Source organism: Pteropus vampyrus, unplaced genomic scaffold, assembly GCF_000151845.1.
Source record: "Pteropus vampyrus isolate Shadow unplaced genomic scaffold, Pvam_2.0 Scaffold215, whole genome shotgun sequence".
In the NCBI taxonomy this organism is placed as follows: Eukaryota; Metazoa; Chordata; class Mammalia; order Chiroptera; family Pteropodidae; genus Pteropus; species Pteropus vampyrus.
In genome coordinates this window covers 2032612-2045628 of record NW_011888996.1, presented here as the reverse complement: position 1 = coordinate 2045628, position 13017 = coordinate 2032612, and the positions used below count along the sequence as shown (strand labels likewise).

Here is a 13017-nt window from a genome sequence, read left to right as displayed (position 1 = left end):
CCCCTTTTTCTACTACCTAAAACTATATTATTCTTGTAATGGTTTTATTATTTGCTGCCTGTCTCTCCCATTAGAATGTAAGTACCATAAGAGAAGGGACTTTGTCACCCCAATCCCTAATGCCTGGCACATAGTAGATGCTCAATAACTATTTGTTGAATCCGTGAATGGATAAATGAAAGAATTACTAAATATCTAATGCTACAAAAGATGAATATTGGCTTATCCTCCCTCTCTAGAGCAACTTTTGGTAAATATTCCTTTCTGAGTTTCTACTCTCTGCTCCTGCCTCATTACCAAAAACATGAGTTATTTCATATGTAAACTGAGATCCAATCACTCTATTATGTACTATGCAATTTGTTCCTATACCTTTCACCACCATTATGGAAATTATCCACAATTTGAAGAAAGGTGGGCAGCACATCCTTTCAATATCATTCACGTGCAAAGTCCACTCAAAGATTATCTAGGAGAATGAGCTTAGATTGACTCACTGCTTACTATTGATTAAAGGTCCCAGACCTAGTGATGTAACATGTTAACTCATAGATTTTTGTCTAGTAGAGATAAAAATGATTTCTGTCTCATAGAACAGATTATCCCAAAGATTAGTTTGTTTGCCTCTAAGACATTAACCAGTTTTTATCTAACCTAACAATCTTATCCTAATATTTCTTTATTAAATTACGTAAACTTAGTTTCTCAAATGCTCTGTAAATTGGTATCTTACTGATTCTGTCATTATTTAATTAATTGATTAAGTTATGTGGCATGTATTCATTTTATATTTGCAAGAAAATCATTTTACCTTTTAGAAAATTATATTTGAATACCAATCACCTATAAACATTAAAGAATAATCACGGTGATGTTTCTTCTCAAAAGTTAAGTGACGCACAAAGCCAACCTCTGATTTTATCCAGAATTACCTGAATAAGCAAGAGCACTGAGCAAACTAGTCACCAACATACTGGCTGGCCTTCTGTCTTCTTCTCCCTGTATAGCAATGGATATTCTCCAAGTACGAGGATTGGGGAAAGGATAAATATAAATTATATACACATACATAGATACACATATGTAAATATAACTGTGTGTATCTATCTACATATAAATATATAAATACATACATACATCTGTTTGTGTCTGTGTGTACATAATATTGGGCTTGTCCTTAACACCTACCCATCCTCTAATATCCTTCTTTCTCTCCTGACTTGACTCACACTTCCACATGAGAGTCATGATTTTAAGTTTTAGAAAAGTTTATAATTTAATACCATTAAGCTACAAAATTAAAAGAATAATCATATTCATATGTGGTAGGAACCTTATCTTTGCGTTTATAATTTCGTGTGTGTGCATATGTATTCATAGCTTCACATAGAGCTATAAAGAAACTCTCATACCACTTTCTCCTTTCACAAATAGATATTGACACTTTTTCTGAGGGATAATTTTGGATTTTACTCATGTTTATATATCGGCCCCAATTTATTATTCTCCCTTTGTCCATACAGAACCTATAGCCTGCTCTTCTCTCATGGCCCGGTGTTAATAAAGTTCCCACTTATCTGAGCCAGTGTCACTCCTTGTAAATAAATGTCTTTCTGCAGTTCTCTCCACACCTGAGAGATGATACTCACTATGAAAATATCAGTAAAAATTGTTTCTGACAGAGCACACTGTGAAAACATTCAATGCATATGGGCTTTTGACCTGAAAAGACTCTAAAGATTGTTTCCAGTATGGAAAACTTTAAAATCATAATGGTTTTTCTATAATTATGTTCAAATTGATTTCTGGCTCCAGATACAAAGAGGTTACAAAGCTGTTGTGCAGTAAGAAGGCAGGATGAACCTTTGTAGCTGTGTGTGACCTCCCATTCTTCTGGCCAGCAAAGAAAAAGGACTGGACAAGTTGGATGTATCACATGGACATGCTGTTATTGACCTATTTCCCACAATGAATAGTGATAATTCTGCAAGGGTGATTGGCAGAAGTATTGCAGGAATGCCTGCATGACATGGTAGAACTGGAGTCCCAATTTTATCACTCACTGTTAAATGATTATGGTATTGAAGGCCAACTGGTTGATAGAAATATGTTAATTCATGAAAGAGATCACAAGGGAGACTTTATGACCCTCTTACCAGTGATTCTCACTTCCACATGGCCAGGTTAATGCACTTATAAAATCCAAGGTTGATTATTAAGCACTTAAGCACATAGTTCATAGGGGAAAAGAGATCGTGGCTTTTGTAAGAGGAAGCCTTGGCTTGTTTTGACAACCCTTAAAAAAGTAAAAGAATGTTGCAAATAAGGAGAAGGGAGGTATTTTATCTATTCAAAGAAATTTTGATTAAACTACACTGACAGTCAAAAAGGTTGAGTCTATGTGGTATTAAAGGGTATGTTTTGGGGTGGATAGGGAACTAACTGTCTCTGAGACAAAGAACAGGAAGAACAGGTATTTCTCTGTAAGGAGGTCCATCTGAGGACTGGTATCATTTGGATAGTCTTGAAAACCTGCAAAGGCTCTTTTAATTACACTGTGGATCTCCATTATCTCCTCAATAAGTAGGACAGGTAAAAATTATCCCTTTGAAGGGATCTATTATAGATTTACAGCTTATTAAGCCACACTGGATTACAAAGAGAAATGAGATTATTTTGAGAGGGTGTACCAATAATTTTTGGTCATGTCAAGGTGGGCAGCTCAGCCTTCTAGAAAATGCCTCTGGAGGCCATTGTCAGAAGTAGAATTATGATCCGGATGGTCCAAGAGTCTGCAGCAAGATGGGCTTTTTTTTTTTTTTTTCATTTCTGGATACCATAGTATTACAGTCACAAAAATAAGAAATATATTTAAGGAAATTCTGCCTTACACAAAAGCATGCTATTTGAAAAGATGTTGTATGAAAAATATAATAAAATTTAAGTACTAATGAGTAACATGTATCATGTCCAGAAATCAGTGGTATGGTGTCCTATGAATCAGTTTAGAGGGAGCTCAAGACAATGAAGAAAACTGACCTGGGAGTGCGAGCCTCTGTATTCCTGTCTATTCTCCATTTGTTTGAGTGTGTCCATGCTTTTGTGTAAAGCATTTGGTTACAAAAAGATGACAAACTACTTGGCTAATGCTGCAAAATATTAGTGAAGTTTCCTTTAGCTCAACTTCCGAGGAAAGAATTACAAGGAGAACAGAAACATGGCAATTCTTGCCTCAAACCATACTCCTTAAAGATGGAGCAAAGTTAGATTGACAATGGTGAAAAATTTGGTGAATGTTGGCTCAGTTATTCTAATATGCTTTCATTTTATTTATGTGAATAGTCCTTTTCTTTCTTAGTCATCTGGCAGGTTCCACCCTGGTAGCTAAATCCAGCCTGTTTAAATGACTATCTGCTACAGGGATTCAATTTTTTTTTTTTTTTTACACAAACCTTCTAAAATATGACCTTCTAAAAATCATTATGCAGCAAGGTAAAATTGAGCTAAACATGAAAAACTTTTGAATTCCCAAATAAAGGAAACAATTGTATAAGAAAGAGCCTGGGAAATGAATATGCTTTTAATGCAAACACATTTCATGTATACTAAAATATCAGTTCAAGGAATATCCATTAAATGCCAATGCTCATGAAAAGATCCTGGCCTATGGCAATGCATTTATAGGGAATCAACAAAGCTGAGATGCAAACTTAACATTTAAATGTAGCTAAATTCCCAATGCTATTATGGTTGACCCTCATTAATGTAATTTTAAGGATAATCCTTGTAATGAAGAAACAGTGATTATTCTCAGTAGCCACCCAAAATATAATTACAGTACATTTGATTAAATGCTTTTGTGGTGAGATAAACTGCAATTTACACATTTCTGTGTGTTCTTTTTTTTAAAGCTGCTGATAATAAAGGAAGCTAATGCTACTTTGTGGGGTAACATGTCATTAGCTGTTCCATCATTTATACTCAAACTACAGAATTATGGGGTAGAGTAAATGGTGCTTGAGATTCGCTGCTACAGATCCTGAAATAGTTTCCAGCGCAGAGTTTATAAATAACAGTAGGAGCCCTGCTGTTTCACCTCCCAAATCATTTTTCTTAAAGCCTTTAGAATTCTTGACAAAAGGTGGAAAGGAAAGTATGCTGTCCTTTACTAACTAATTGAACTGGTAAGAAGACCTCATTATTAAGGACATGAAGCATGAATTATTTCTTGTTTAATTTCATATAACTGAGAAATAATCTTCCAATTGCTTTAAATAGGTTAAATGGCTGCTCAGGATGATCACAACTACGTTTACAACGCATTAACCTTGCACTAATTGATGCATAGCAAGGCAGCCACTAGGGATTCTGTCAGACATGACTTGTATATAAGGCTTTTGGAAAGGAGATCATATTCATTTATCTAATATCTACAGAGCTCCTAGTAAGTGCCAAGTATCTAGCTAGGCCTTGGGCAAACAATGATGAGCATACTTTACAGGTATCTACCCTCATGGAATTTCATGGAACCTTTAATGTATTTGAGTACATTTCTGTAGAAATGAGGTTGACTGAAAAATAAAGGATTGCATCCAAAACTGCTCAGGACTCCATAGATGAAGCTTAAAAAATAAAGCCTTATTCTCCTCAAGTTTATGATTTTAATGCAGTAAAGATTGTCTATATGTGTTAGAGAATGGCTATTTAACGCTGGTCATGGTACAGAGACTAGGAAATGCCACACTTACTGTCTCTAGGGTATTGGTTATGTACAATGACATGTCATTTAATGATGGAAAAGATAGAACAATCATAATCATAACCATAGCAGGATTTACTAAGTACATTCTATATGCCATGGCCTTAACTAAACATTTGACATTCATTGTCTTATCAAATCCTCACGATGATTCAATAATTATCATTATCTTCATTTTACAGATGAGTAAACTTAGTCTTAAAGGTGATGATGGTGACAAAAAGCAAGAGTCTGGTGAGAGGATCTATAGACATTGTGACCTTGCACTGAATTTACCCCATCATCTTAAAGATGAGGGCCAAAGGAGTGACAAGTCTTGGCTTCACAGAGTGGAGTGAAGGGACAGTTCTATGAATCTGCCATTGTCAGGTGACCCCATGCCCACACCACCACCTATCTTTTCTTTTTAGGAAACTTCTCACATGAACCTTTGCTTTTTGAAATTCCTTCTATTAGATTTCATAATAGAATGTTTGACTTGTATATTTCCAAAAAAAAAAAAATTACATCCTTCTCTTGCTTCTAAGTCAACATCACATGTTTTGTAGCAGACATTTAATCTCACTTTGCTGGTGAACCCCACTCTGACTGTGGTCAGTGGCTTGTCAGAATGGCTACTGTCCCTAACTTCTAGAGTTACTTCTCTCTGTGGAGAAATGCCTCATACCCTTGGAAGCTTTCTTTACACAGAAATAAGAGCTGAAAAGAAACTTCTCTAGTCAAACCATCATTTAATGTTTGAGTCACTTCACAACATTCCTAATATATGGCTGTTCAGCCTTCTCTTGAATGCCTCTATTGACAGCAAACCCAGGGCTTTCCATCTCACTTGTTTTCCAGTAATACATTCACTTAACATGAGCTACATTTATAAAATGAGCTGAGGGGAAAGTTTTAAGTAAAGCACAGTGAGAGTTGTGCCAAGCTTGTACTCTTGAGGAGGCCCAACTACGGGTACTAGGACATGTATAACAAGAGCAAGCTCTATAAGAACTCAGAGGACTGAGTTCAAGGTCAATTCCAATTGTGATTGTCTTAGACCAAGACAATCCATACTAATCTCCTAATTCTCAAATTAACTAAAGGAATTCATAACCATGGAAAAGAACTAGATAACAGTAAGTGCCAATATTGCTTATGCAACAAAATGATTATTTTTTTATACATAATTTCCATACTATAAAATATACTCATTTTAAGTGTACATTGGTCAAGTTTTGACCAACGTACACATGAAACTATAGTAATCAAAATGTAGAACATTTCCATCATTCTTAAAAATGTTCCCTTGTACCCCATTTTTGTCCATTCCTTCTCAGCCTCAGGCAAATACTGATTTGCTTCCTATCACTGTAGATTAGATTTGCCTTTCCTAGAATTTCACATGAATGGAAATATACAGTATGTAATATTGTTTGGTTTCTTTCAGTCAGCTTAAGGGTTTTGGAACTCATCCATACCATTGTATTTTTTTTTTTTTTTTTGGCCATTTTGCGAGTGTGTAGTGAATGTCTCATCTTGGTTTTAATTTACATTTCTATGACGACTACTGTTTAGCACCTTCAGGTAATTATTGGGCATTCATGTATCTTCTTTATGAATGTAGTTTATTAAAATATTTTGCCCATTTTTATTGAGTTACAAGTCCTTTATCAGGTATATGTATTATGAATATTTTCTCATCCGTGGCTTCCCTTTCATTTTCTTAAAGATGTCTTCCAAAGAGCAGGTACTTTTAATTTGATGAAGTCCAATTTATTTATATATTTTATTTATGGTTAATGTGTTTTGTAATCTAAGAAATCTTTGCCTAACTTGAGGTCAAACATTTTTCTCCTATATTTTCTTCTAGAATTATTGTAGTTTTAGATTTTACATTTATTTTGAGTTATTTTTTGGGTATGGTGTGAGGTAAGGGTTAAGATTTTTCTCCCCCTAAGGATACCTTTTTGTTTCATTACTATTTGTCTTAAAGACTATTTTTTCTTCATTAAATAACTGCATTTTCATAAAAATTATGTGACCATATATATATATAGATCTACTTTTGATTCTCTACTCTGCCCCACTGACTGTCTATACTAGATTGCTTTGATCAATGATAAGATTTTTAAAAATCAGAGTAAGTCCTCCAACTTTTTTCTTCTTTTTCAAAGTTGTTCTGAATATTCTAGGCCCATTGAGTTTCCACATAGATTTTAGAATCAGCTTATTATTTTGTACAATAAAGTTTCTTGGACTTTTTTTTTTATTGCAATTGCATAGACAGTATGTATCTTTTCGAAGGAGAATTTTAGTATATGTGCTGCTAAAGTAACCACTTTGGGGAAGAATTAACATCTTAACAATATTGAGTTTTTTATTCACAAAACCGTTTGTGAATAAAATGATATATCTTTCCATTTATCTGGGTCTCCTTTAAAGTCTCTATTAAATGTTTTGTAATTTTCGGCATATGTATTTTACATGTATTTTGTTAAATTTATTTCTGAGTATTTCATGTTCTTTGTTGCTGTTTTTAATTTTTTTCTAATTGTTGTTAGTACATAGAAACATAATTGATTTTTGTATATTGAACCTTGTTGAATTTACTTATTACTCCTAGCAGCATGTTTTTGTAGTCTTCTTAGGATTTTCTGTGTATACAAATCATGTTATTTATTCGTAATGATAATTTTATTGTTCCTTTCTAATCTGTAACTTTTAATTTCTTTTTCTTGCCTAATTGTAGTATGTGGAACCTGCAGCATAATGTTCAATAGGAGTAGTGAAGAAGGGATTCCTTGCTTTATTCCCCTTCTTAGGAGGAGAGCATTCACTCTCATCATTAAGTGTTATGCTGGCTGCAGGTTTTTCACAGCTACTTTTCACCAGATCGAGGAAGCTTCCTACTATTCTTAATTTTCCAAGAGCTTTTTATTTTATTTTTATCATGAATGGGTGTGGAATTTTGTTCATTGCTTTTTGTGTATCTCCTGAAATTATTATATTTTTCTCTTTTATTCTGTTAATGTAGTAAATTGTATTGATGGATTTTTAAATATTAAACCAACCTTAAATTCTAAGATAAATACCACTTATACATAGTATATATTATGCTTTTTATATATTGCTGAATTAAATTTGCTGATATTCTGTTAAAATATTTTTATCTATGCTCGGGACAGGTTATTGATTTTTAGTTTTCTTATATCTTTGTCTGGTTTTGGTTTCAGTGTTAGATGGTCTCATAAAATAAACTGGGAATATTTCCCTCATCTGCTTTTTTAAAGTTTGTATAATATTTATATTATTTATCCCTTAAATGTTTGATAAAATTAACTAGGGAACCACCCAGGCTTGGGGTTTACATTGAGTAAGGTTTGAATTTATGAATTCCATTTATTTAATTTATAGAGCTATTTAGGTCTTTTAACTTCTTCTTATATCAATGTTGGTAATTTGTGTCTTTTAAGGAATTTGTCTATGTCATCTAATTGTCAAATTTATTGGCATATGTGTGTTCTTAATAGTCCCTTATTATCCTTTCAATGACATGATCTGTAGTGATGTGCCCTACTCCTGATATTGGCTATTTGCATCATGTCTTTTTTTCTTAATCAATCTGCTAGAAGTTTATCAATTTTATAGATTTTTTTTTCATAATGCCAGTTTTAAAATTCATTTATTTTCTCTATTGTTTGTTGTTTTCTATCTCATTGATTTCTACTCTTTCTTATTTCCTTCCTTCTACTTACTCGATTAATTTATTCCTTTTTTTTTAGCTTCTTAATGTGGAAGCTACATATTTGATTTTAGAACTTTCTTATTTTATAATACAAGAATTCAAAACTCTAAATTTTCATCTAAATACTATTTTAGCTTCATCCCATACATTTTGATATGTTGTGATTTTATTATAAGAAGATTCAAAATAATTTCAAATTTTCTTGTGAATTCTTCTTTGATCTATGTGTGCTGTTTAATTTTCATATATCTGGGAGTTTTCTAGATATCTTACTGCTTTTGATTTATTTAATTCCACAGTGGTCAGTGAACATCCTTCATATGATTTCAATCCTTTTAAGTTCATTGATACTACTGTTTTTATCACCAAGCACATGCTATCATGGTGAAAGCTCCATGTGCGCTTAAAAAAAGAATGTGCCCTCTATTGTTGAATGCAGTATTCTATAACATCAATTTGATCAAGTTGGTTGATAGTGTTGTTTGAGTCTTCCATATCAATATTGACTTTCTATTTGTTTGTTTTACCAATTACTGGAAATGACGGTTAACATCTTCAACCACAACTATGAATTTGTCTATTCTTTCAATTCTGTCAATTTTTTCCTTCATGTATTTTTGAAACTCTGTAATTGAATGCATTCACCTTTAAGATTTCTATGTCTTACTGATGAATAGACTAGTTTATCATTATAAAATATTCCTATTCTTCTATAATAATATTCTTTATTTCGATGCCATTTTTATAGGTAGTATAGTTACTGTAGTCTTCACATGTTCATAATTTGCTGTATATCTTTTATCCATTAATTCACTTCTAACCTATTTTTGTCTTTATGTTTAAAGTGTGTTTTTACAAACAACATGTAATTGAGTTTTGCTTTTTTATTCAGTTTGACAATCTCTGTCTTTTAACGAAGGGTTTAGTCCATTTTTATGTAATGTAACTATTGAGATGCTTAAGTTTCAGTCTACCATCTTGCTATTCGTCTTATATTTGCTTCATTTATTCTTTCTTTTCTTTTCTTTTTAGGTGAGGCAACTCTTGATTGACCTCATAGATTGCAAGGACCTTGTCAGCTTACAATTCCTTATTTTTTATTTTTTACACCTATAGCACCTGGTCTTCCTAGGTGGTCTCCCATCCAAATACTAACCAGGCCCGACCCTGCTTAGCTTCCGAGATCAGATGGGATCAGGCTTGTTCAGGGTGGCATGGCCATAGACCCTCATTTATTCTTTGTTCTGTTTCTCCTTTCTTTCCTTCTTATACAATTGAGTTTTTTAAAAAGTCCATTTTATCTCCTCTATGCCTTATTATACTTCTTTTTTCTATTTAATGGCTGCTCTAGCATTTACAATACACATTTGTAAGTTATTACAGTATTCATTCAGATATTACTTCATATATTTAAGAATCTTATAACAGTATACCTACATTTCTTCTTTCCTGTCCTTTGTGCTATTGCTTTCATATATTTTATTTCCTCATATTTATAAACCCCACACATATCATTCTTATTTTTGCTTTAAATAGTCAATTACCTTTTAAAGATATTTTTACCTTTTTTTAAATTAATTTTTTTATGGTGACATTGGTTAACAAAATCCAATAAGTTTCAGCTATACACTTTAACAGTAAGGCATATATATATTTACATTGCGTGTTCACCTCCCATAGTTCGATTTCTTTCTATCACCACATATTTGACTCCCTTTACCCTATCTATCTCCCCGCTTCCCCTCCCCTCTATGCTCTGGTAACCACTAGTCTATTGTCTATTTCCATGAGTCTCTGTTTGTCTTGTTCTTTGTTGCTTTTAGGTTTTTATCCCACATATGAGTGATATCATGTGATTTTCAACTTTTCTGTCTGGTTTATTTCGCTTAGCATGATTATCTCGAGGTTCATCCATGTTGTCGCAAATGGCAGTATTTCATCTCTTCTTATGGCTGAGTAATATTCCATTGTATATATGTACCATCGCTTCTTAAAGATATTTTTAAAACAAAAAGAAACCCTTTTCTATTTACTCATATATTTATCAATTTACATGCTCTTCTGTGCAGATCTGAATTTCCATCTGGCATCATTTTATTTCAGATTGATAAACTTCCTTTAACATTTCTTGTAGCACATGTCTTCTGGAAAAGAATTTGCTAAGCAATTTTTTTCTAAAAATTTATTAATTTCATCTTCATTTTTGAAGGACATTTTTTCTAATTATAGAATTCTAGGTCGGCAGGTTTTTGTTTGAACACTTTAAAGATGTCATCCATTGTCTTCCCTGAGAAATAAAATTTATCCCCCCCAATCAATGATTATTCTTATTATTTCCCCTTTTATGTAATATATTTCTTCTCTCAGAAAATTTAAAAAAAAATTTTATTGCTGGTTTTCAGCAAGTTGATTATAATGATTTTCTTGTTATTTATCCTGCTTGGGTTTTACTAAGCTTCTAGGATATGTGAGTTTGTAGTTATTGCGCTTTGGAAAACTTTAGCCATTAATTCTTTAGTTGTTTTCTTCTGCCATTTTCTGGGACTTTATACATATATTATTTTATACATATATTGTTTCTACATATATTATTTTACTTGATATTGTCCAATAGTCACCGAGATATTGTTCAGTTTTATCAGTCTTTTTTTTTTTTTCTCTATCTTCAGTTTAGATTGCTTCTATCACTATGTTTTCAAATTCACCATGTTTTCTTATTTGAGAATATCTAATCTGCTATTTAGCTGTTTGGTGAACTTTTTATTTCATATATTGTATTGTTTAGTTTTAGAATTTCATTTCCCTTCTCATTACGTTTTTGATTTCCTCTAAATCCTTGACTTTATCTATAATAGGTGTTTATATTTCTTATCTGTCAATTTTATCATCACTAACATTCTTGGGCCTATTTCTCTTGACTGAATATTCTCCTTGTCACAGATCACATTTTCTTGCTTCTTCACATGTCCAGTAAATTTTTGATTGGATGGTAGGCCTTGTAAATTTTATATCACTGTCTAGATTTTCTTGTCTTCCTTAAAGAATGTTGAATATTGTTTTTACAGTTAGAGATGTGCTTGATCTTTTCAAGGCTTGTTTCTAAGTTTTGCTCAGGTGAGTTTAGAGTTGTCTAGTTTAGCCCAATGATTAAAGTGAGGCCCTTCTGTGGTTCTGATTGAATGCACCACGTATTCAACAAGATTGTTCCATTTTGGCTAATCAGAATTCAAAATTTTCCTAGCCCTGTGGACTCTGGGAATTGTTTAGCATCCAGCTACCTCATAGTTCTTTGCCGAATCTTGTGGAATTTTACCCTATACATGCTCAGCTTAGTATGCAGCAAAGACTTGAGGAGATCCTTATGCAGATGTCTGGAGCTCTTTTTCTGTGTAGCTCTCTCCTGTTACTTTGTCCTACAAAATATAGCTGCCTCAGACTCCCTAAACTCTTGTCTCCATCTCTACAACTGAGTGAGATGACTGTGCTATGCTTGGGTTTCCCCTCCCTATTCCATAGCTCAAAATGTGCCTCCAGGCAAAAAAACAGGGGCAATATAGGGGTCATCTTTTGTTTTATTTACCTCAGGGATCACAGTCCTCACCTTCCTGTTGTCGAATAGATGAATTAGTTGTTCTATTTTGTTTAATTTTCTATTTTTTTAATGGAAAAAGACAAGTCCAATACCAGTTTATCTCTTATGGTCTGAAGCAAATATTCTTATTAGTTGCTCCTACATTTCAGCACCTGATAGTTGTTTTACTTATCAATATAGCACAGTGGTTAATAGCACAAATTATAGAGCCAGCTTCACTGAGTTTAAATTCTGACTCTGCATGCATTAGCTTGTGACATGGGGAAGGATATTTTACTCCTTTCTGCCCTAATTTTCCCATTTAAAATATAGGACTGATCATAATTGTACCTAGCTTTTAGGTTTGTTTGAGCTTCAATGACTTAATGAGTTAGAATACTCTTGGTATATGATAATGCTCAATTTGGCTACTGTTAAACTATTATGACTCATCATCAGACGGCCAGTTAGCTTATTCCTATATAACTGATGCTTCATTTTTGAAATCTCATGTAGATAATCAGTGAGTTAGTCAACAAAATCACATAATACTGTTTCATTGTTGTTATATTAAAGAACTTGTCTTTAATATAACATCTCTCCCAGTCAATCCTAAGTAACAGGTAACATTAGGCTCCAATCTTGAGAACAAAAGACATTGACAAAAGCCACATCTTAAGATCTAAGGGGATTATATAAGTGCACCCTACTTTTCATCTTTCCATCCAGATTAGCAATAAAAAGCATATGCATGCTACATGTCTAACAATGAGATTGTATTAGATCTATTGTATTAGATCTATTGCACTAGTGGCAATAGATCAGTGAATTAGGACCACAGCAGTGAATCTCCTTGTAAAGTGAGGACTCCATTCATAGAGCAAATGATTGCTCACTCATTCATCTATGCCATGTATCTGGAGTTTTGTACATAGGGTCTGTAAATGGGCTACACCTGAG

At 33.0% G+C, this 13017-nt stretch overlaps 1 protein-coding gene and 1 non-coding gene across 2 annotated transcripts in view; both read right to left on the bottom strand.

Annotated features, from left to right (window-relative positions):
- Nucleotides 1-13017, bottom strand: part of CPQ (carboxypeptidase Q) — a 357555-nt gene that overhangs the window by 12133 nt on the left and 332405 nt on the right. The window lies entirely within an intron of this gene.
- On the bottom strand, nucleotides 9594-9712 carry LOC111747231. Its single transcript, XR_002783447.1, has one exon. It is a non-coding gene; the product is annotated as a 5S ribosomal RNA (ribosomal RNA).